This window comes from Mytilus californianus, unplaced genomic scaffold, assembly GCF_021869535.1.
Source record: "Mytilus californianus isolate M0D057914Y unplaced genomic scaffold, xbMytCali1.0.p SCAF_6, whole genome shotgun sequence".
In the NCBI taxonomy this organism is placed as follows: domain Eukaryota; kingdom Metazoa; phylum Mollusca; class Bivalvia; order Mytilida; family Mytilidae; genus Mytilus; species Mytilus californianus.
Genome location: NW_026262712.1, coordinates 5,925,116 through 5,949,843, shown reverse-complemented (window position 1 = coordinate 5,949,843; position 24,728 = coordinate 5,925,116). Strand labels below are relative to the sequence as shown.

Here is a 24,728-nt window from a genome sequence, read left to right as displayed (position 1 = left end):
GGTTCTTTGATTTGCTGAATCTAAACATGTATTTAGATTTTTGATTATGGGCCCAGGTTTCAAGTTGGTCCAAATTGGGGTCCAAAATTAAACTTTGTTTGATTTCAACAAAAATTGAATATATGAGGTTCTTTGATATGCTGAATCTAACCATGTATTTAGATTTTTTATTTGTGGGCCCAGCTATCAAATTGGTTCATATTGAGGTCAAAAGGGTCCAAAATTAAACTTTGTTTGATTTCATCAAAAATTGAATTATTGGGGTTCTTTGATATGCCAAATCTAACCGTGTTTTTAGATGTTTAATTTGGGTCCCGTTTTTATACGACCGCAAAAAAATTTTGTGGTCGTATATTGGTATGACGTTGGCGTCGTCGTCGTCGTCGTCGTCCGGCGTCGTCGTCGTCGTCCGGCGTCGTCGTCCGAATACATATTGGTTTTCGCACTCTAACTTTAGTTTAAGTGAATGGATCTTTTTGAAATTTGACCATAAGGTTAAATACCACAAAAGGAAGGTTGGGATTGATTTTGGGGGTTATGGTACCAACAGTTAAGGAATTAGGGGCCAAAAAGGGGCCAAAAATGAGCATTTTCTAGTTTCCAGACAATAACTGTGGAACGGTGTATGGATCTCTCTGAAATTATACTACAAGTTTCCATTACACAAAGGGATGGTTAGGATTTGCTTTGGGGGGTTATGGCTCAAACCGTTTAGGAATTAGGGGCAAAAAAGGGGGAAAAACAAGGTTGTCCTGGTTAATGGACAAATACTTTAGTACAAAACATAATTTAAAGCAGTGTAAGGGAAATAAATCAAATACATCATTGAAATTATCTCCCTTACACTGCTTTTAAATTATGTATAAAGTAATGGTTAATGAACAATAAAGATAATCTAAAACAGTGTAAGGGAGGTAATCCAAATACAACGTTTTGGTTACTTCCCTTACACTGCTTTTAAATTATGTTTAAAGAAATGCATATTTATAAAGGAAGACCAGTAAAAATATCTGCAAATGTTTTCATCTTTTTTTTTTACAAAAAAATCCATATGAAAGATTTGACACTATATTTTTATTAATTCTATTATAAAATAGATTAAGTTAGCACTATGGTAAATTTAAATGGGTAATTATGGTTGCCAACTCCATTGGAAATTTGAATTGAGATTATGACCATATCTTGAGGGAAAGAATTTTTTGGGGGAAAAAGGGGGGGGGGGGGGGGGGGGGGGGTATAAAAAGAAATTGTGGGGAGCCAATTTTTTCTCATTTCAGATTTCAGAAATTAAAAAGAATTATTCTTCAAATATTATTTTTTTTTCAAATTTCAAATATTGAAAAATTTCAAGAAGTAATCTTTAATTGCACAGTATGGCGCATTAGATTTGTAAAATCTTTGATCACATTTATTTATTTGTTATGCCGAATCTAACAGTGTATTTAGATTTTTAATTTTGGGTCCAGTTTTCAAATTGGTCTACATTAATGTCCAAAGGGTCCAAAATTAAACTTTGTTTGATTTCAACAAAAATTGAATATATGGGGTTCTTTGATATGCTGAATCTAACCATGTATTTAGATTTTTTATTTGTGGACCCCGTTATCTAATTGGTTCATATTGAGGTCAAAAGGGTCCAAAATTAAACTTTGTTTGATTTCATCTAAAATTGAATTATTGGGGTTCTTTGATATTCCAAATCTAACCGTGTATTTAGGTTTTTAATTTTGGGTCCTGTTTTTTAAATTGGTGTACATTGAGGTCCAAAGGGTCCAAATTAAACTTAGTTTGATTTTAACAAAAATTGAATTCTTGGGGTTCTTTGATTTGCTGAATCTAAACATGTGTTTAGATTTTTGATTATGGGCCCAGTTTTCAAGTTGGTCCAAGATTGGGTCCAGTATTTAAACTTTGTTTGATTTCAACAAAAATTGAATATATTGGGTTCTTTGATATGCTGAATCTAAACATGTATTTAGATTTTTGATTATGGGCCCAGTTTTCAAGTTGGTCCAAATTGGGGTCCAAAATTAAACTTTGTTTGATTTCAACAAAAATTGAATATATGAGGTTCTTTGATATGCTGAATCTAACCATGTATTTAGATTTTTTATTTGTAGGCCCCGCTATCAAATTGGTTCATATTGAGGTCAAAAGGGTCCAAAATTAAACTTTGTTTGATTTCATCGAAAATTGAATTATTGGGGTTCTTTGATATGCCAAATCTAACCGTGTTTTTAGATTTTTAATTTGGGTCCCGTTTTTTAAATTGGTCTTCATTGGGGTCCAAAATTAAACTTAGTTTGATTTTAACAAAAATTGAATTCTTGGGGTTCTTTGATATGCTGAATCTAAACATGTGTTTAGATTTTTGATTATGGGCCCAGTTTTCAAGTTGGTCCAAGGTGGGGTCCAAAATTATACTTTTTTTTATTTCAACAAAAATTGAATATATGGGGTTCTTTGTTATGCTGAATCTAACCATGAATTTAGATTTTTTATTTGTGGGCCCCGCTATCAAATTGGTTCATATTGAGGTCAAAAGGGTCCAAAATTAAACTTTGTTTGATTTCATCAAAAATTGAATTATTGGGGTTCTTTGATATTCCAAATCTAACCGTATATTTAGATTTTTAATTTTAAGTCCCGTTTTTGTCGAGCCTGCGACTTTTGTCGCAGAAAGCTCGACATAGGGATAGCGATCCGGCGGCGGCTACGGCGGCGTTAGCTAACTTCTTAAAAGCTTTATATTTTAGAAGATGGAAGACCTGGATGCTTCATACTTTGTATATGGATGCCTCATGTTACGAAGTTTCCGTCAGTCACATGTCCAATGTCCTTGACCTCATTTTCATGGTTCAGTGACTACTTGAAAAAAAAGTTCAGATTTTTTGTAATGTTAAATTCTCTCTTATTATAAGTAATAGGATAACTATATTTGGTATGTGCGTACCTTGCAAGGTCCTCATGCCCGTCAGACAGTTTTCACTTGACCTCGACCTCATTTCATGGATCAGTGAACAAGGTTAAGTTTTCGTGGTCAAGTCCATATCTCAGATACTATAAGCAATAGGTCTAGTATATTCAGTGTATGGAAGGACTGTAAGGTGTACATGTCCAACTGGCAGGTGTCATCTGACCTTGACCTCATTTTCATGGTTCAGTGGTTATAGTTAAGTTTTTGTGTTTTGGTCTGTTTTTCTTATACTGTATGCAATAGGTCTACTATATTTGTTGTATGGAATGATTGTAAGGTGTACATGTCTAGCTGGCAGGTGTCATCTGACCTTGACCTCATTTTCATGGTTCAGTGGTCAAAGTTAAGTTTTTGAGTTTTGGTCTTTCTTTCTACAACTGCATGCAATAGGTCAGTTATATTTGGTGTATGGAATGATTGTAAGGTGTACATGTCTAGCTGGCAGGTGTCATCTTACCTTGACCTCATTTTCATGGTTCAGTGGTCAAAGTTAAGTTTTTGAGTTTTGGTCTTTTTTTCTAATACTATATGCAATAGTTCAACTGTATTTGGTGTATGGAAATATTTTATGATCTATATGTCAGTCACGCAGGTTTTATTTGACCTTGACCTCATTTTCAAGGTTCATTGCTCAGTGTTAAGTTTTTGTGTTTTTGTCTGTTTTTCTTAAACTATAAGCAATAGGTCAACTATATTTGCTGTATGGAAGAATTGTTAGCTGTACATGCATGCCTAGCATGGTTCATCTGACCTTGACCTTATTTTCATGGTTCATTGGTCAATGTTTAGTTTACTTGGTTAATGTTAAGTTTATGTGACAGTTGTAATAAAGCTTTATATTTAGGACTATCAACATAATATCAATGATTAGTAAAGAAGGCGAGACATTTCAGCGTGTGCACTCTTGTTTAAATTGGTCTACATTAAGGTCCAAAGGGTCCAAAATTAAACTTAGTTTGATTTTAGCAAAAATTGAATTCTTGGGGTTCTTTGATATGCTGAATCTAAACATGTGTTTAGATTTTTGATTATGGGCCCAGTTTTCAAGTTTGTCCAAGTTGGGGTCCAAAATTAAACTTTGTTTGATTTTAACAAAAATTGAATATATGGGGTTCTTTGATATGCTGAATCTAACCATGTATTTTGATTTTGGACATTGGACCATAATAGGTAAATTAAAAAAATTCAAGTTCTTAGACCACATTCTTTCTGTGTCAGAAACCTATGCTGTGTCAAATATTTAATAACAATCCAAATTCTGAGCTGTATCAAGCTTGAATGTTGTGTCCATACTTGCCCCAACTGTTCAGGGTTCGACCTCTGCGGTCGTATCAAGATGCGCCCCAGCGAAGCATTTTATTTAAATTGGTCTTCATTGAGGTCCAAAGGGTCCAAAATTAAACTTAGTTTGATTTTAACAAAAATTGAATTCTTGGGGTTCTTTGATATGCTGAATCTAAACATGTGTTTAGATTTTTGATTATGGGCCCAGTTTTCAAGTTGGTCCAAGTTGGGGTCCAAAATTAAACTTTTTTTGATTTCAACAAAAATTGAATATATGGGGTTCTTTGATATGCTGAATCTAACCATGAATTTGGATTTTTTATTTGTGGGCCCCGCTATCAAATTGGTTCAAATTGAGGTCAAAAGGGTCCAAAATTAAACTTTGTTTGATTTCATCAAAAATTGAATTATTGGGGTTCTTTGATATTCCAAATCTAACTGTGTAATTAGATTTTTAATTTTAAGTCCCGTTTTTTAAATTGGTCTACATTAAGGTCCAAAGGGTCCAAAATTAAACTTAGTTTGATTTTAGCAAAAATTGAATTCTTGGGGTTCTTTGATATGCTGAATCTAAACATGTGTTTAGATTTTTGATTATGGGCCCAGTTTTCAAGTTTGTCCAAGTTGGGGTCCAAAATTAAACTTTGTTTGATTTTAACAAAAATTGAATATATGGGGTTCTTTGATATGCTGAATCTAGCCATGTATTTTGATTTTGGACATTGGACCATAATAGGTAAATTAAAAAAATTCAAGTTCTTAGACCACATTCTTTCTGTGTCAGAAACCTATGCTGTGTCAAATATTTAATAACAATCCAAATTCAGAGCTGTATCAAGCTTGAATGTTGTGTCCATACTTGCCCCAACTGTTCAGGGTTCGACCTCTGCGGTCGTATCAAGCTGCGCCCCAGCGAAGCATTTTATTGTATCTTCCTTGTTCATTTTCCTCCAGATAAATTACTGACTATCACCATGAGGCTTATAACATGTATAAGTAGGCTTAATTCCTCCAAGGTCTCCAGTTATGTCCTGTCTGTGACAAAAGTTTCAGAATACAAGACATGCAAAACATGAAATGCTAATCGGACAACAACATTTACTATTTATATGAAGTTTTATATTTCAGAGGGTAGAAATCATGGATTTGTCATTCTTAAAATCATAATCATGATAATGTATAAGGAATCCTTATGTTTAGAAGTTTCTGTCAAGACATTTGTCCATTGTCCTTATTCCCTTTTCATTGTTCAGTGCTCCTTAAAAAACTACATGTGTAGTGATTTTATCAAGTGAATTTGTGGCATATTATAAGTAATACGATAACTATATTTTGTATACATGTATGTGATCAAAGGTTTACATGTACATGTGTTGTCAGACGGGGTTCAACTTGTCTCTCAATTTTTTGTCGAGCCCCGGGTTCTCACTAAGGCGAGTCCTGGACTCATCATTTTCAAAACTTGCGAGTCCCAAGATGCATGAAAATTGTAAAATGTTGTATCAACTGAGCACATACATGTATATCACCATTTTATCACAAAAGTTAAAAAATAATCTAAATTTTGTGTAATTAGGGATAGTGATGCGGCGGCGTTAACTCACTTCTTAAAAGCTTAATATTGCAGAAGGTAGAAGATCTGGATGCTTCATACTTTGTATATAGATGCCTTATGATATGAAGTTTCCGTCAGTCATATGTCTATTGTCATTGACCTCATTTTCATGGTTCAGTGACTACTTGAAAAAAAATTTCAGATTTTGTTTCATGGATCAGTGAATAAGGTTAAGTTTTCATGGTCAAGTCCATATCTCAGATACTATAAGCAATAGGTCTACTATATTTGGCGTACATGTATGTAATGATTGTAAGGTGTACATGTCCAGCTGGCAGGTGTCATCTGAGACCTCATTTTCATGGTTCAGTGTTACTAGTTTAGTTTTTGTGTTTTGGTCTGTTTTTCTAATACTGTATGCAGTAGGTCAACTATATTTGGTGTATGGAAATATTTTACAATGTACATACATGTATCAGTCTGGCAGGTTTTATTTTACCTTGACCTAATTTTCACGGTTCATTGCTCAATGTTAAGTTTTTGTGTTTTGGTCTGTTTCTCTTAAAATTTAAGCAATATGTCAACTATATTTGGTGTAAGGAATGATTGTAAGGTGTATGCATGTATGTATGTCTGGTAGGTATCATCTGACCTTGACTTCATTTTCATGGTTCATTGGTCCATATGGAATTTCCATGGTTTGGTCTGTTTGTTTTATACTACAAGCAATAGGTCATCTATATTCTGTGTATGGAATGATTGTATTAAAGGTGTACATGTATTTCCGCCTTGGTTTATCTGACCTTGACCTCATTTTCTTGGATCATAAATGTTAATGTGATACTTGTAGTAAAACTTTATAAGTAGGACTATCAACATAAAATCAATGGTCAGTATAGTAGGCGAGACATTTCAGCGTGTGCACTCTTGTTTCAACTTATAAGTCTACAGATATCTGAATAAAAAATTAAGGTATATACATTAGGTAAAAATAAAAGACGGTGTTCATGTGACCCCAACCTCATTTTACCCATCAGTGATTAAGGTTATTTTTTTGTGCAAATTAATATATATTGTGGTTAATTCCATTTCTCAGATTCTACATAATGTATATAAAGCAGTAGGTCAAAGTTTACATATGAACAAGAAGAGATACTATACATGAAACGTTTATATATATGTTAATGATGATGATGATGATGATGATGATGATGATGATGATGATGATGGATAGCTGCTTACAGTCCAGTGGCAAATTAATATGCATATTCAGGACAAGAATATGTTTATGTGATGTGAATAATAACCCTGCTTTGTAATAGACCGACAGCAACTAAAATAGAAAAAAATAATTAAATGACATCTAGAATGCAACCTACATGTATATATAAGGCTTCAATAGAAGGAAAGGCAATTGTCTATGCAATATGTCAAGCTCTAGTCTTTAATGTGTCTATAAAAGTAGTGAATAAATTCAGCAGAAATATCTTGTTCATTGTGTCTGTGATAATCATTCATGTACATGTACATCACATCACTGCATGTACAAAAATGTACCACATCTATTTTATATAGATCTGTCATATGCATTTAATACACAATCCAAAAAAAAAAAAATAAAAACTATAGGCCATGCAACATGTACTACAAGTATACAACAGGATGAAAAATTTTGTTCTGCATTTTTTTTAGTTGTAATATCTGTCCTGCCTTTTTATTTTTCACTCTATTTGGTCCTGCCTTTTTTAAAGTTTATCCTGACTTTTTTTTTTACCTAAATTGTCATCCTGAGGCCATGTTTGTTTGCCCTAACCCTATCTACCCATATAATAGCTGCCTACTCAAAATCTTTTATTGTCCTGATGTGAAAAAGTTTTTTTTTTTAATCAGATAGGCATGAAGACTAAAAATCATCTGACACTTTAATTACTCTTTACTGAAAAAAAAGAAAATGCCTACCTACCTACCCACTGTCTCTACCTTTGGGTAGGGTTTGGGCAAACCAAAATATTTTTAAGTGTGGCCTGACTTTTTTTTTTGCAAGTGTCTCATCCTGCCTTTTTTTTACTCAAAACTCCTGTCCTGCCTATTTTTTTCAAATTTCATCCTAGCCCCCCCCCCCCCCCCCCCCTAAAAATAAAATGGTAGCTCCCTATATAACTTTTTCAAATTAACTTGAATTTGAATAAAACTCTACAGCTATCTCAATCATATATTGATCTTACAAAATACAAGGTTATTTGGAAGTCAGGTTTATTGCTATGGCTGTAAATGTAAGGATTTATTTAAAAGGTAAAAAAGCAAGAATTTTCAGTTCGAGCTAAATTCACAGCTATCTATATCATATATTGATATTACAAAATGCCTGGTTATTAGTCCCCTACCGTCAAAGTCGAAGGGGACTTTAGGTTTGCACTCCATCCGTCTGTCAGTCTGGCAAATCAGTTTTCCACACTTTTTTTTTTCTTCGTGCTTGAAGATATTGTTTTGATTTTTGGTGTATTGTTTTATCATGACAAGTTAGAATTTTATTTATCAATTATTATGTCAATGATAGACAAGGATTGGTTTTTTGTATATATGTATCTGCTACAGCATGGGAATTGTATAGGAAATACACATGTATTTAAATATATAGCCTACTACCTAAGATTTTTTTCTTACTAGATACAAAATAAAAGAGCCCCCCCCCCCCCCCCCCCACCTGACAGTTCACAAAAATTCGTACGGTAATGCACCTCTCTAGTAGACTCGATCAACTGAGCTAAAAAAAACTTCACCAGAGCAGCTAATAGAGGACAGTTTTTTTTCTTGTATGCAAGCCGAGGGGGGTGCTTGTGGCGCTAAACATATATATGTATGGTTTATCAATGCTTAGACTTTTTACATGTCCCATTCAAACTATGCATAGTTTGCACCCCCTTATCAAAATCCTTGATCCACGTCTGGCAGAGGGAAGCAGTCAGGGGCGGATCCAGCCATTTATAAAAGGGGGGAGGGGTTCCAACTATATGTCCCCATTCAAATGCATTTGATCGTCAAAAAAAAGGGGGGGGTTCAACCCCCGGAAGCCCCCCCCCCCCCCCTGGATCCGCCTCTGGCAGTGCTATAGTGTACAGTTTAACAGTGTTTACTGTACTCTTTAATTTCCACGATTACGATCCGACCTCAAGTCATAAAGCATATGAGGCACATCTGAAAACTTTGACAAACGTCACATATTTCAAATATTCATGGCTATAGTTACAATATGACGACGAAAGAGATTTAAAAACTATTTGCAAACGATTAACAATCGAAGCGATAAATTTTAAGTCCCATTGTTTTTATTTTTTGGATACCCTCGGGACCTTTCAATGAACCTCATTCAAGTAAATATGTTCCGCGTGCGCTGTTCAGATTGGATAAATAGAATTCTGATTGGTTGAAAAAGTCACATGCAAAATCTTTCAGAAGTGAAACCTTATACGGGTAGTTGTTAGATCTTCGTATGTAGTATAACGTAGTATAACGAAATCCGAGATCTATATTTTAATTAGATTGGGTTATTTAAAACTAAAGTTTGTTGACCATCAATATTACCTAAGTTTATTCGTAGAGACTTTCTCAGTCGGGATAATATGCCTTATACTTTAAGTTGAAATGCGCACGATGTTTTTGTCGAACCTGCGACATCTGTCGCAGAAAGCTCGACATAGGGATTCGGCTACGGTGGCGAAGTTAAAAAACATATTAAAAGCTTAATATTTTGGAAGGAAGAAGACTTGGATCCTTCATTCTTTGTATATAGATGCCGCATTTTATGAAGTATCGGTCTGTCATATGTTCATTGTCCTTGACCTCATTTTCATGGTTCAGTGATACCTGAAAATAAAAGTTCAGACTTTTAGTATTCTGTTTTTCTCTCTTATTAGGATTAATAGGATAGCGATTTGGTATGTGCATACCTTGCAAGGTCCTTATGTCCACCATACAGTTTATTCTTGACCTCAACATTATTTCATGGAACAGTAAACAACGTTACGTTTCTGTGGCCAATTCTATATCTCAGTTACTACAAGCAGTATGCATGTCTATTATATTTGGTGTATGGAACAATTGTTAGGCGTTTGTGTACAACTGACAGGTGTCATGTGACCTTGACCTCATTTTCATGGTTCAGTGGTTTAAGTTAAGTTTTTGTGTTTTGATCTGTTTTCCTTATATGGGATGCATTAGGTCAATTGTATTTGATGTATTGAAATGTTTTACAATGTATATGTCTGTTCGTTTTATTTGACCTTGACCTCATTTTTGCGGTTCATTGCTCAATGCTAGTTTTTGTTTTTTGGTCTGTTTTTCTAATACTATAAGCAACAGGTCAACTATATTTTTATTCATAGTTTGGTTCATGAAATGATTGTAAGGTGTATATGTCTGTCTGGCAATTATCATCTGATCATGACCTCATTTTCATGGTTCATCGGTCAATCTTTGGTTTCCTGGTTAAGTCGGTTTCTTAGATACTAAATGCAATATGTCAACTTTATTTATAGCATGTAATGATGTTAAGGTTGACATGTCTGTCTGGCAGGGTTTATCTGACCTTGAATGATTTTCATGGTTCATTGATCAATGCTAAATTTTCCTGGTTAATATAAAAAAAGAAGATGTGGTATGATTGCCAATGAGACAACTCTCCACAAGAAACCAAATGACACAGAAATTAACAACTATAGGTCACCGTACGGCCTTCAACAATTAGCAAAGCCCATACCGCACAGTCAGCTATAAAAGGCCCCGAAATAACATTGTAAAACAATTCAAACGAGAAAACTAACGGCCTAAAAGAGGGACGAAAGATACCAGAGGGACAGTCAAACTCATAGATCGAAAACAAACTAACAACGTCATGGCCAAAAATAAAAAGACAAACAGACAAACAATAGCACAGATGACACAACATAGAAAACTAAAGACTAAGCAACACGAACCCCACCAAAAACTGGGGGTGATCTCAGGTGCTCCGGAAGGGTAAGCAGATCCTGCTCCACATGTGGCACCCGTCGTGTTGCTTATGTTATTAGAAATCCGGTAAATAGTCTAATTCGGTAAGTCACATTCGTGAAAAGGGAAGGGTATTGTAGTTACGACATAAGGAACATATCCGATATCATCTGTGAAACGGTTATTCCGTAACGGTCAACCAACTCGTGATGGCGTTCGTAAAATTTACGAAGGGATGATTTCAACTTCACCATTTGGAACTCTTGGTTTAATAGCTTCCTTGTGAGCAGCAATCCTCTATCAAGGAAATCATGATAGGAAACAAGCCCGGGAATATCGTATCAATTGGGAGATATATACTCCGTATGCAGGCGCTGCTGGAATGTTGCTACATACAAATGGAAAGTTCACAATTGGGAAGCTGAAATCATCTCTTTTGTTGTAAAGTTTTTTTTTTCAACCGACCCTTATTGTCAATTTCTAGATGTAAGTCAAGATACGAGGCAGACTTAACTGTATCTGTAGTATCCTTTATCTCTAGTTCGATAGGATAGATTCGTTCAACATAGTCACCAAATTTTGTATTATTTAGTGAGAGAACATCATCTATATAGCGAAACGTAGAGTTAAAGGATATTGCTAACTTCTTATCTTCTTATCTATATCATTATTCCTAATTTATGTACAAAAAATGAACGAAAAACAAATATGTAACACATAAACAAACGACAACCACTGAATTACAGACTCCTGACTTGGGACAGGCACATACATACAGAATGTGGCGGGGTTAAACATGTTAGCGGGATCCCAACCCTCCTCCTAACCTGGTACAGTGTTGTAACAGTTCAACATAAGAACGAACTATAAAAATCAGTTGAAAGAGGCTTAACTCATCAGATGGATAAAAATACAAATACTACAACTACAAATGGACGTGGCCGGGTACTTGTACATCCAAACAACAAAAAAACACTAAGTACAGATCTGAGAGTACTCGAAGTTACTGACAGCTAGTTCAAAGCCACTAACAACTAATAAAAAAAAAATCATGCATCTAAGACTAAATTATCAATCCGTACACATCCAACATCCAATGGATTTAGTGTAAAGACGTCATAAACAGTCAGAGAAAAACATGATCTTGTGCAATGCCAAGATACATGTATCGACAGATTGTAGATCCATGAATGTGTATATGTATATAACAATAATACAAGTTTGCTTTTGATTTACTGATAACAAAATCAATATTAGTACCAATAAAAACAATATTTAATGATATAATTACAGTGTTGAATTGGTAACCTTTTAGAATAAGTTAATTTAAAGGATCGATAAGTTTACCAGGATCGTTTCTAAATATCCGGGCACGGTAAACAATATTGCCGTAAAAATGAGGATGTGCAATCCCGTTTGAAATAAGTTTTCTACAGGTACAACAAAATTTCAAAACCAAATCTTTATATTTGTGGAAGAATTTAGTAAAGGTTTTAAGTAATTTGTGGTAACGAAATCCCTGGCTTAATAATTTATCAGTAATACATAGATAACGGTTCGTTAAAATAAAAAAAACCACAACAGACACGGGCATTACGTTTGTTTCTTAGATACTATATGCAATAGGTCAACTATATTTAAAGCATATTTGGTTAGGGAATAATTGTAAGGTGTACACGTATTTCCAGTTTGGTTAAGCTGACCTTGATCTCGTTTCCTTGGATCATGGTAAGTTAAAATGATGGTTGTAGAAATGCTTTATATTCAGGACTATCAACATAAATTCATTTGGTCAGTAAAGAAGGCAAGACATTTCAGCGTGTGCACTGTTGTTTTATGTACAGGTGAAATCAATTGTGCGAGAGGTTTTGTATTTGTCTTCATTAATAAATAATTTTCAATGAGGTCAATTGTGTATGTTGAAATAGCTCTTATTCTATCATGTTTTATAAACGACTATCCCAAAGATGTCTACCTATTCAATCCATACTGTTATATCAATATAACAGGCTAATATGAGATAAAATATGAATGTGCTTTATAAATATATTTAGCTTCCATTTGGCAGTGCAATTTCAGGGAAAAGAAAACTTAATTATAAACCGTTCCAGCAACGGTTGGTTGAAAGCATAATCGAGTATACAAAATATCGTTTGTAATGATAGGGGGAAATATCCACATGAAATTAATACCAAGTTGTAGATAACTATCTTCAAGAACTTGGCGCGCTAGGATGGAGAGGGCATACACATATAACATAATTTTACAACATATTGTATTCGGAAAACTTTTAGGAACGTTTGGTCCTCAACGCTCTTCAACTTCGTACTTTATTTGGCCTTTTTCACTTTTTTTAGATTCGAGCGTCACTGATGAGTCTTTTGTAGACAAAACGCGCGTTTGGCGCAAAAACAACAATTCAATCCTGGTTTCTATGATGAGTTTATTTACAACCACTTGGTCGATGCCACTGCTGGTGGAGTTTTTATACCCGAGGGTATCACCAGCCCAGTAGTCAGCACGTCTGTGTTGACAGGAATTATCAGTGATATGGTCATAATTATTAATTAACTGTTAACAAAACTTTGAATTTTTGAAATACTAAGGCTTTTCTACCCCAGGAATAGATTACCTTAACTGTATTTGGCAAATTTTTAGGAACTTTTGGTCCTCAATGCTCTTCACCTTCGTACTTTATTTGGACTATTTCACAAAACGCGCGTCTGCCGCCAATACAAATTTTATTCCTTGTATCTATGATGAGTTTATTTACACGACATTCATATGTAACACCTAAAGTTAAATTTACTTCTTTCACTTGATTTAATTTCCAGTTATTTTCATTTAATTGCTTTAATACTGTTGCTTAAAATGTATAAATATATTTGATAGTTTAGCTGAAACAGGTAGGATGTAAATTAACCTTGAAGATTTAAAAGGTTTAAGGAAGTTCGCTACTCAGTTTTAAAATAAAAAGCTTTTCATAACACTAGTATATATTGATAGGGGATTTATAAAGGAACAAAAAGAGCGGAAAAAAATATAGGTCCGTGTGCTTGTTTTCGAGATATTAGCCATTGAAATGTGGGCGGGAAAATGTTCTCTCTTGATTTTTCATAGCTTTATCATTGACAAGTTAAAGTTCTCAAAAACTATTAAAAAGTAACAAAGATTTTATAAGACTTTTAAAGATGGCTTATAATTATACATGTAAAAGATTTATAAAAAGAAAAATGGGGGTTAGTGGGCAAAATATTTTAAGGCATTCAAATGGATAAGACCAGGGGATTCCGAAAATCTGATAAAAATTCCAAAACATGACAAGCGAATATCCTTAACAATGTATTTATCATACGTCAAACAAATGAAATTGCATATACAACAATTTTAATTATGTAATAAGAAAACAAGATATTTATCATCTTTTATAACAACCCTTGAATACATTTCTTGTGTATAAGCCTTTTATATCCTGTTAAAATAATAAAAGGCAAATCCAGTTGAAAATATTTCTGATACATAACCTAATGATTAGCTGAAATGTTTCATGCTTTTGATGGTATTATCCCTTAAAAATCAGAAGCATATTTAAGGGGTGGGGGGAGCTTATGGAGATATGTATATAGTTAAATAGACATAAGAAGATATGGTATGAGTGCCAGTGTTACAACTCTCCATCCAAGTGACAATTTTCAAAAGTAACCATTATTGGTCAAAGTACGGTATTTAACACGGAGCCGAGGCTCACGTCTAACAGCAAAAAGTAAAATCACAAAAATACTGAACTCCGAGGAAAATTCAAAACGGAAACTCTATAATCAAATGGCAAAATCAAAAGCTCAAACACATCAAACGAATGGATAACAACTGTCATATTTCTAGAACATTCATTTTCTTATGTAGAAAATGGTGGATTAAACATGGTTTTATAGCTAGCTAAACCTCTCACCTGTATGACTGTCGCACCAAATTACATTATATTGACAACGATGTGTGAACAAAACAAACAGACATTGATATTTTATAGTGTGTCTTTCTATGTTGTGATGTTATACTATTGTTTCAGAAAAGGGAGAAGGTTTGGTACCATTAAAACGTTTAATCCCGCTGCAATTGTTTGCACCTGTCCTAAGTCAGGAATCTGATGTTCAGTGGTTGTCGTCTGTTTATGTGGTTCATAAGTGTTTCTCGTTTCTCGTTTTTATATAGATTAGACCGTTGGTTTTCCCGTTTGAATGGTTTTACACTAGTAATTTTTGGGGACCTTTATAGCTTGCTGTTCGGTGTGAGCCAAGGCTCCGTGTTGAAGGCCGTACCTCGACCTATAATGGTTTACTTTTATAAATTGTGACTTTGATGGAGAGTTGTCTCATTGGCACTCATACCACATCTTCATATATCTATTATATGTAAAAATGTCAAAATAGGGGTACAGTGGTCAAGCCATAAAGGGTCCCAAGAAAGGACTAGTGTAAAACCATTCAAACAGGTAAACCAACAGTCTTATCTGTATAAAAAATAACGAGAAACGAGAATCACTGAACAACAGGTGCCTGACTCAGGACAGATTCTAACAAATGCAGCAGATGTATACGTTTTAACAGGCGCGAAGCTTCACCCTAAACTTAAATGATAGTGTATCATCAGAACATAGAATGACACACTATAACATATTAATCGAAATGGCGTAACTCAATAGAAAAAAATATCAAGAAAAACAAGTAAACATACACTGAACATACACTGAACATCTTCTTATATCTATACACTGAACGAATAATTGATCTATGACACAATGTAAATACAAAATTATTTTGATGGGGGTACCATGTAAAACAATATCAAAAAGACATTTAACTTTGCGTACCGATGTGTGTTTCTTTTTTGTACATTGGCTAGAGGTACAGGAGGAGGGTTGAGATCTCACTAAACATGTTTAATTCAGCAACTTTTGTGCGCTTGTCCCAAGTCAGGAGCCCCTAACGTTTGTTAGTCTTGTATGCTTTTTAGTTTAAGTTCATTTATATGTTTTGGAGTTTAATATTGCGTCCAACGTCACTGACATAGAACACTTTTTTGTAGGTGCCAGCTGAAGCCCGCCTCCGGGTGCAGGATGTTCTCACTTGGTGGACAACGGCTGTTTTCTGCTCTTTGGTCGAGTTGTTGTCTCCTTGGCACGTTTCCCATTTCCATTCTCAACTTTAACTATAACCTTGGACTGCCGTTAAATAAAATAACATACGCAGGTAAACAAAAATGATGTTATTGCAAGGAGTACATGGAGTACGGAAATATATTTAAAAAAAAACATAGATTTGCTGTTCATAGTACGAGAACAGAAGTGAAAATTTATCGTCATACTAAATACTTATCAAAGGCGGTATATATTAAAAATAGAAAGACAAGAAATAACACAAAATAAGTTAACATTAAATACAAAAATAAATGCATTACAAATTGTATCAAACAGGTCAAATTAACTTAGAATTCTGATTTGAGAGTACTTGCATCTACTGAAAGCTTGTTAAAAGTCAAAAACAATCAATAATTAAAAAAATATGCATCAAAGACTAAAATAAACTAAAACACACCCAACGATTTAGTTTTTTAACATCATGGACAGTCATACCAAAAGACTGCTTACGAGTCTAACTCCTTACGTTGCTTGAGGAGACCTCCTTATTTTTTTATCATGAATGCGCATCTCACAGTTTTGTGTTTTACATCTTGGTGAATGACATGTCTTGTCATTAGAGTAATACTGATAACAAAGAAAAAGGAAAACAAGCTGTCGATGTGGGTTGTCAATCATTTTAAATTGTAAGGGATATAAATCCTTTAAACGATAAAGATTTGATATATTTTCATGTAATACATTCCAATTGTTTTCATGTGTAAGGCTCAACTGTAATTGATGTGAAATGATCAAAATAGAGCTGTATAGTATAACGTTCCTTTGCTTTTTCACTCTCTGTCCTATAAGACTTGATCTTTGATTTTCTGCTCGTATTTGATAAAAATATTGCAACCATGCAGGACTCAGATGCCTTTGTTTTGTCTTGGATTGCCTATTTGTTTATATATTATTATTATTAACCAGTCGTAATATTCCAACTGACTATCGGACGCTTAAATAAATCCCCGCTAGGACATTGACCAATAGAGAGCACTTTTAAAGTTAGTAAAAATGTTTAGTAATGCTCTGATATATAAGGTGTTAAAAGTGCTATCTAATATCAGCAATTTTAATGAACTTTTATTCAAATTTGTTTAATCGCGTATGTCTTGTGTAAACTAAATGTCAATGCATTTCACCTGTCGTCCGCTTTTTGTAGAAAAGGGGGGAAGGGGGTTGAAAATACCAAAATAAAACGGTTTTAGTTTATCCTTCACATGTAGTAATCACCAACATTTATATCCCGTGTTGTGAAAACAAAATGTCAATGCATTTCACCTGCCGTCAACTTTTTGTAAAAAAGGGAGGACAGGCGGTTGAAAATATAAATTAAAACGGTTTTAGTTTATCCTTCACATGTAGTATTCACCAACATTTATACCCTGTGTTTACCCATATGGTAAAGTTTGGGTACTTGAAATAAAGATGTCAATATGCCAATTCTTATGTCGAATCGACAATTTGTGCGCATATGGGTGAATTGTACATGTTTTCAGGGTTCTGTCCGTGTACAAATGACCAATGTCTTCTTTGAAAACTTTTGACCTCTTTAGTTTGAAAATCGGAAGCGTAACCGTAGCGTAATTGCTATATAAAGTAACGAAAAATCTCAAAACAACAAGATTTAGAACAAAATTTAAGATGCAAGAAGATATTGTTCATGATTTGTCCGCATATAAAAGGAAACACCTTGTAGGTTGAATTTTAACGTAAAATTACTTTTAACTTACCTGTTTTCTAAAGTTGTCGGCCAAATGCTTTGAAAAACATGATAATTTTTATCCTTCCCATTTGGTAAAAAGTCAAATTTTAAGCATTTTCCTTAAGAATTACAAAACATTATTGTAAACATCCGCCAAAGGAAGTTGACCTTTTATTTTGTATAGACTCTTTAACTGGTTAATTTGGTTTGTAAGTGCCCCTTTATGGATTCTGTATAACGGACATGCACATGAAGGAGTAATTAACCATCAGTATGTTTCAAAGACTAACAGTGTAACTAAAAGCGAATTAGATACCTTATTTTTTTTAAACAGAATCATTAAACAGGTAATTTAAACGCTAACCAAAAGTCACTTCACATTTATTTTACACCAATATATATAAGAAGATTCGATATGAGTGATAATGAGACAACTCTCCATCCAAATCACAATTTGCAAAAGTAAACCGGCCATTATTGGTCAAAGTACCATTTAACTATTTCTCCATTTTTTTTTAAATAACCATTTCTCAATTTGATTAAGTTTGATAAGTTCTAATAAATCTTAAAACATAACTAGTTTTATCTGCATGATAGAAAATAATCAAAATTCAAAGTTAAAAAGAACTGATCCATTATCTAAGGAAGATAATCAGGAGTAATATTTGCACTCACAAAACGTTTTGTTAATAATAAATCTCTTTATATCCGCAATAAGTGATGATTAATTTCACAGGGTTACATAGTAACATAAATAGTATGCACACCTGTAACAAAAAGCCCCTATATTTTCACAGTACATGTAATAGCTACTTGTACCATTCTATTTTCATCTTGTGGTTAAGTCCTTGAACTTTCCAAGAACAGATTTTACATAAAAAATGTTCCGGTTTCTAGATAATAAACAGTAAAAAGTTCCAAAGTTTGTATTATGCTACAATTGTCATCAATCATAAAGCTTGTCCCCGTCACATGTGTGTCCGGATTATGTAATAACATTATTTGTATTTGCATAACAATGTTTTGGGTAGTGATACGAATTTACTCGAACATGTTGAAGTTACGAAACAAATATTTTTTTCCCGGAATATGCCCGGTTATATTTTGGTCAATTAAATGGTCATGGACTACAGTCATTTTTTTAGCTCTTGGTATATAAATCGTTACAGTCAGCGATTTCTGGATTAGTTTTGCCATTCGGAAATAAGGTAAAGTATGAATGCAATTTCTTTTGTTTTAAATAATCATTTCATTGCGTTTATTAACCAAGTCTTTAAACAATAATTTCAACCCAGCAGTCACAAGAACGTTGATTCAACATTGAATGAACGTCAGATTTCAACGTTGAATCAATGTTGAAAAGTAGTGTTGGATTGAAAAATGATATGACGTTGAAAACATAACGTTGATTCAACGTTTACTTTCCAACGTTGAAAAAAGGTTGAATTTTGGTCTAAATATGGTCAGTATATGTTGGAAACGGGTCGAATGCTGGATGAAGTGTGGTTAGTGAATGTTGAAATCAGGTCGAATGCTGGTTGCACTGTTGCCAGTGTATGTTGAAATCAGGTCGAATGCTGGTTGAACTATGGTCAGTGCATGTTAAAATCAGGTTGACTGCTGGTTGAATTGTGGTCAGTGTATGTTATAAACCTGTCGAATGTTGGTTGAACTGTGGTCAGTGTATTTGAAAACCTGTCAAATGTTGGTTGAACTGTGGTCAGTGTATGTGGGAAACAGGTGGGATTTTGGTCCAGGTAAAATGTTTTAGGGTTAATGCAAGTTTACACTCGAAATGTGGTCAATGTTGAGAATAGGATTTGAATTTGTTGATGATCTGTTAAATTAAGGTCTGTCAACAGCTGAAATCATTACCCCCTTATTATATCCATCAATGCCATTTTAAGTGTAACAAAACTTTCGTAAACTTACATGTACTAAGTGGGAGTAGTCATGTGTCGGTGGTTGATGTACATGTAGTCGGTTGCAGAGTACGTTATTTGGAAAATTTTTGTCTGTTCGAACATTTCCCTTTTAATATTTCTCTTCATTTTATAATTTAGTGGAAAATAAGTCATTTCCTTTGTTTTGGTAATACTGATAAAGAGACCACCCACTTCTGAATCCGTTGTTTATGATACAATACTTGACAAGATGAACAAGCACAACTTATTAACCAAACCAGGCATAGATTACCTTAAACTTTATTGTAGTGTCAGTTGGCATACATTTTTTACCTTCATAGACTGGATCTTGTTATACTTATAACTATTTGGTTCATACATAAAATATGTCTGTGACATAAAACGTTAATTATATTACAAGTTGCTCACATTTGCATCGTACAATTTCAAACAAACACAAACTAAATACTTAATTTTATTAAAAATTTTAGTCCTTTTTCTAGACACATTCCCAGATATTTTAGAGGCATATTTTAGGTATCTTGCACAATAGTTCTATAGTGTGGTCTCTGTTGCACATTCGTGACTTGTATTTATAGCATCTACAACAGAAAAACATATTATATTACATGTATCTTTATCATAACTTGGTTAATATTCTTAAGCAGCTCAAATTAAGAACACTACTGTAATATGTGAACAAATAATCTCTGTGCAATGATATTGTAATTTTTTTAATATTTACTGATAGCAACCATGTGCTTTTTTTAAACTTGAGATTAGATATGATAAAAAAAAATATATTTAATAAAAAAAAACCTATAGGTTTGTGTACATTTAAAAGAATTTGTGACAAAATCTCACACAATTTTTAATGTGGAAAAACAATGGTATATTTTTCGGTACTCACCTCTTATTATTTCAAACAGAACCACCACAGGCATGTTTATTCTTTTTATCCGTCATGTTTATTTCAGACATGGGCTTATTGGTAAGTCATCTACAAAAGAAAGACAATTTTAAGTGCAACATTTCAAAATTGGCACAACTCCTTCTTTAAATTGAAATAAAAAAAATGGTTAGTTTGATATATGTGAAATGCTTACAAAACTTGGACTTCCAAACCTTTCATAAATTGGTTGAAAACCCTTAAGTTCAATTATATTTATTGTAGCAGTTGAAATTTGTCCTGCAGAATCCAACAAGATTCTGAAATCAAGGGCTTTAGAATGAATTTCAATCCTAAATCATAGTTTGAAGATCTCAAAATAAGCTAATGGCATTTCATTTTTTTTTATCTTGACAGTCACTCATCATGAGATACAATGATGCACCACAATCACTGATATCTTGACACTCACTCAACTTGAGAAACAAAAATGCACCGCAAGCACGAAGATCTTGACAATCACTCATCTTTGGAAACAATAATGCACCACAAGTTCCGAGATCTTGACAGTCACTCATCTTGAAAAACAAAAATGCACCGCAAGCATCAAGATCTTGACAATCACTCATCTTGGGAAACAATAATGCACCACAAGCACCCAGATCTTGACAGTCACTCATCTTGAGAAACAATAATGCACCGCAAGCACCGAGATCTGGACAGTCACTCATCTTAAAATACATGTACAATAATGCTCCCACAAGCACCGAGAAGTTGACAAACACTCATCTTAAGGAACAAAAATGCACCACAAGCACCGAGATCTTGACAAACACTCATTTGTTATTATAAAACCCCTATAAAGCAACGCATCCTACATTGCCTGATAGGACCCCTATTATTTTTCAGTGTTTCGGCAGATAAAGCTTTGGATGATCATCTTATTGATACAAAGCTAAAAAATAAACTTATAAGAAGACCTATATAACCGACTTTAAACCAATTTACTCTATAAATATTTTTCGCAGGAACTATGTGCCCAAACGAACTAATGGAACGTGCTCAAGTAGGATATAGGGACAACTAGTTCCGAAATAATTATAATTCAGTGGACTCTAAAACGTTTTTGGTTGATTTATCTCACTGGACAATTAATGAAAGATATTTATTACACTTTTCTTTCTCAAACACAAACATATAAACAGAGAGAAAATAAATGACATGTCTTTTGAAAAATTTATTCATGAAAAAAGTTCACCGAAATTAGTGCAGGCAAAACACAAGTGATTTAAAAATTAAGCTCTTTTCAGGGATAAAAATTCCCACGAAAAAAAAAAAAATTGTAACTCTATTTATTAAAAATACCATATTGGCCTTTCCAATGTTCCACTTTATTTTCACCCCAATACAATTTATATGTAGAGACATATTTTGAATGGATGATGCTACAAATAAAAAAATCAATCTTCAACATAATAAGCTATAAAACGGCAAGCTTTTTAGAAAAGCTATTACTTGTTTTATATTTAAACGACAATAGATATTTTGGCATGTTTGCTATACGGTTACAAGAGCGCAATTATTCGTAATGCATTTTCCATAGGGTACCACTGGTGTTCCGTATTTTTTTTCTCAAAGACTACACAAACTAGGGAAAAACGGATTGCAGTTCCTGTTACTCGAAATGCCAGTGTTGCATTACAACCAAAAAAATATATAGGGTCATGCGGCAGAAATTGACTTAAAATGCAGTTGAAAAAGATCGTCTATTTTTTTCGCTTAATGAAAAAGGCATATTTTTAATGGCTCCGACGTGCAGAAATGGAGGATATTTTCTATACTTCGTAAAATGTGAATATGATTTTCTGCAATTTTTAAACCTAATTGGATAAGCTTTCGATTAAATGTAATTCCAATCCTGTATCATCCAATCAGAAGCCGTATAGGATTCTATTCTGAGTACCATCTTGGGGTAAAAAACTTGCCGGTAAAATGTAAACAAATAATTGCGCTCTTGTAACCTATACGGTAATGAAAAAAAATTCCGAAAATTAAGCGCCCGCGCTAAATGAAGCGCTAGCGTCTATCTAGATAAAATCACGTCTTCAAAACATTATCTGATCACTCTCTGAATTTTTAAAATTAGTTTTTGCCCGCCGATCGGGCCAAAAATTTGAACTGATTTTTTCACCAAATACGGTACTGTTCAAAAAGACACAAAGATAAAGTTTATTTACTGGCCTTATTTTTCAAAGGTCATCCAGCACTGATCATAGTGTCGACAAAACCGTTCTGATATGGAAAAGCTACATCGAATTTTGAAGAATGGCTTTAAATGAAACCATTTCTTGAAAAAACACGTTTTTGAAACAGACTATAGTTTTTCCAAATTTTAAAAATATGATAATATTACTACTTTGGCAAGAAAAACTATTCTTGGACTACAATATTCAATGCCAAGATTAATTTTTCTACTTTGCAATTTAACTAAATCGTTGGTGTTTGCTTAGGGACCCTTTTGGTCAATTTTCACCAAATTAGCTTTTTGCTAGAATAGCAACTGAGTCACGATCATTATGGTTAAAAACCAAAATGAATCTTCAAATTCAAGATATACACACGCTTTATCCCATAAAAACAGTAGATATCACAAAATCGTTCTATTCTCTTCATACTTTGTCGACATTCGAGCCCACCCTAGATTTAGATATGGAAATCAACACAAATAGGAAACAGACTATAGCTTGAATTCACGTTGATGAAAAGTCCATTTGACCCCATTTCTCGCTGTTTCACATTTTTCCCGAGCAAAATGACTATTTTTAACATTTTTCAAAGCATTATTAAAAAAAAATGTCTTTTTTCTATAGGTTACAAGAGCGCAATTATTCGTAATGCATTTTCCATAAGGTACCACTGGTGTTCCGTATTTTTTTTCTCAAAGACTACACAAACTAGGGAAAACGGATTGCAGTTCCTGTTACTCGAAATGCCAGTGTTGCATTACAACCAAAAAAATATATAGGGTCATGCGGCAGAAATTGACTTAAAATGCAGTTGAAAAAGATCGTCTATTTTTTTCGCTTAATGAAAAAGGCATATTTTTAATGGCTCCGACGTGCAGAAATGGAGGATATTTTCTATACTTCGTAAAATGTGAATATGATTTTCTGCAATTTTTAAACCTAATTGGATAAGCTTTCGATTAAATGTAATTCCAATCCTGTATCATCCAATCAGAAGCCGTATAGGATTCTATTCTGAGTACCATCTTGGGGTAAAAAACTTGCCGGTAAAATGTAAACAAATAATTGCGCTCTTGTAACCTATACGGTAATGAAAAAAAATTCCGAAAATTAAGCGCCCGCGCTAAATGAAGCGCTAGCGTCTATCTAGATAAAATCACGTCTTCAAAACATTATCTGATCACTCTCTGAATTTTTAAAATTAGTTTTTGCCCGCCGATCGGGCCAAAAATTTGAACTGATTTTTTCACCAAATACGGTACTGTTCAAAAAGACACAAAGATAAAGTTTATTTACTGGCCTTATTTTTCAAAGGTCATCCAGCACTGATCATAGTGTCGACAAAACCGTTCTGATATGGAAAAGCTACATCGAATTTTGAAGAATGGCTTTAAATGAAACCATTTCTTGAAAAAACACGTTTTTGAAACAGACTATAGTTTTTCCAAATTTTAAAAATATGATAATATTACTACTTTGGCAAGAAAAACTATTCTTGGACTACAATATTCAATGCCAAGATTAATTTTTCTACTTTGCAATTTAACTAAATCGTTGGTGTTTGCTTAGGGACCCTTTTGGTCAATTTTCACCAAATTAGCTTTTTGCTAGAATAGCAACTGAGTCACGATCATTATGGTTAAAAACCAAAATGAATCTTCAAATTCAAGATATACACACGCTTTATCCCATAAAAACAGTAGATATCACAAAATCGTTCTATTCTCTTCATACTTTGTCGACATTCGAGCCCACCCTAGATTTAGATATGGAAATCAACACAAATAGGAAACAGACTATAGTTTGAATTCACGTTGATGAAAAGTCCATTTGACCCCATTTCTCGCTGTTTCACATTTTTCCCGAGCAAAATGACTATTTTTAACATTTTTCAAAGCATTATTAAAAAAAAATGTCTTTTTTCTATAGGTTACAAGAGCGCAATTATTCGTAATGCATTTTCCATAGGGTACCACTGGTGTTCCGTATTTTTTTTCTCAAAGACTACA

General features: G+C 33.6%; 1 protein-coding gene and 1 long non-coding RNA gene across 3 annotated transcripts in view; one reads left to right on the top strand and one right to left on the bottom strand.

Moving 5' to 3' along the window:
* Positions 1-4,118: 4,118 nt before the first annotated feature.
* LOC127704412 (uncharacterized) lies at positions 4,119-5,189 on the bottom strand. The gene is made up of 2 exons (XR_007983269.1): positions 5,146-5,189; positions 4,119-4,295 (listed from the first exon to the last, which is right to left on the bottom strand). It is a non-coding gene; the product is annotated as an uncharacterized LOC127704412 (long non-coding RNA).
* A 13,510-nt stretch (positions 5,190-18,699) lies between these two features.
* LOC127704349 (uncharacterized) overlaps positions 18,700-24,728 on the top strand; it is a 102,228-nt gene continuing 96,199 nt past the window's right edge. For both annotated transcript variants that reach the window (XM_052208371.1, XM_052208372.1), the window contains exon 1: positions 18,700-18,888. The gene's annotated coding sequence lies outside the window, so the exon portion shown is untranslated. The remainder of the gene's footprint in view (positions 18,889-24,728) is intronic.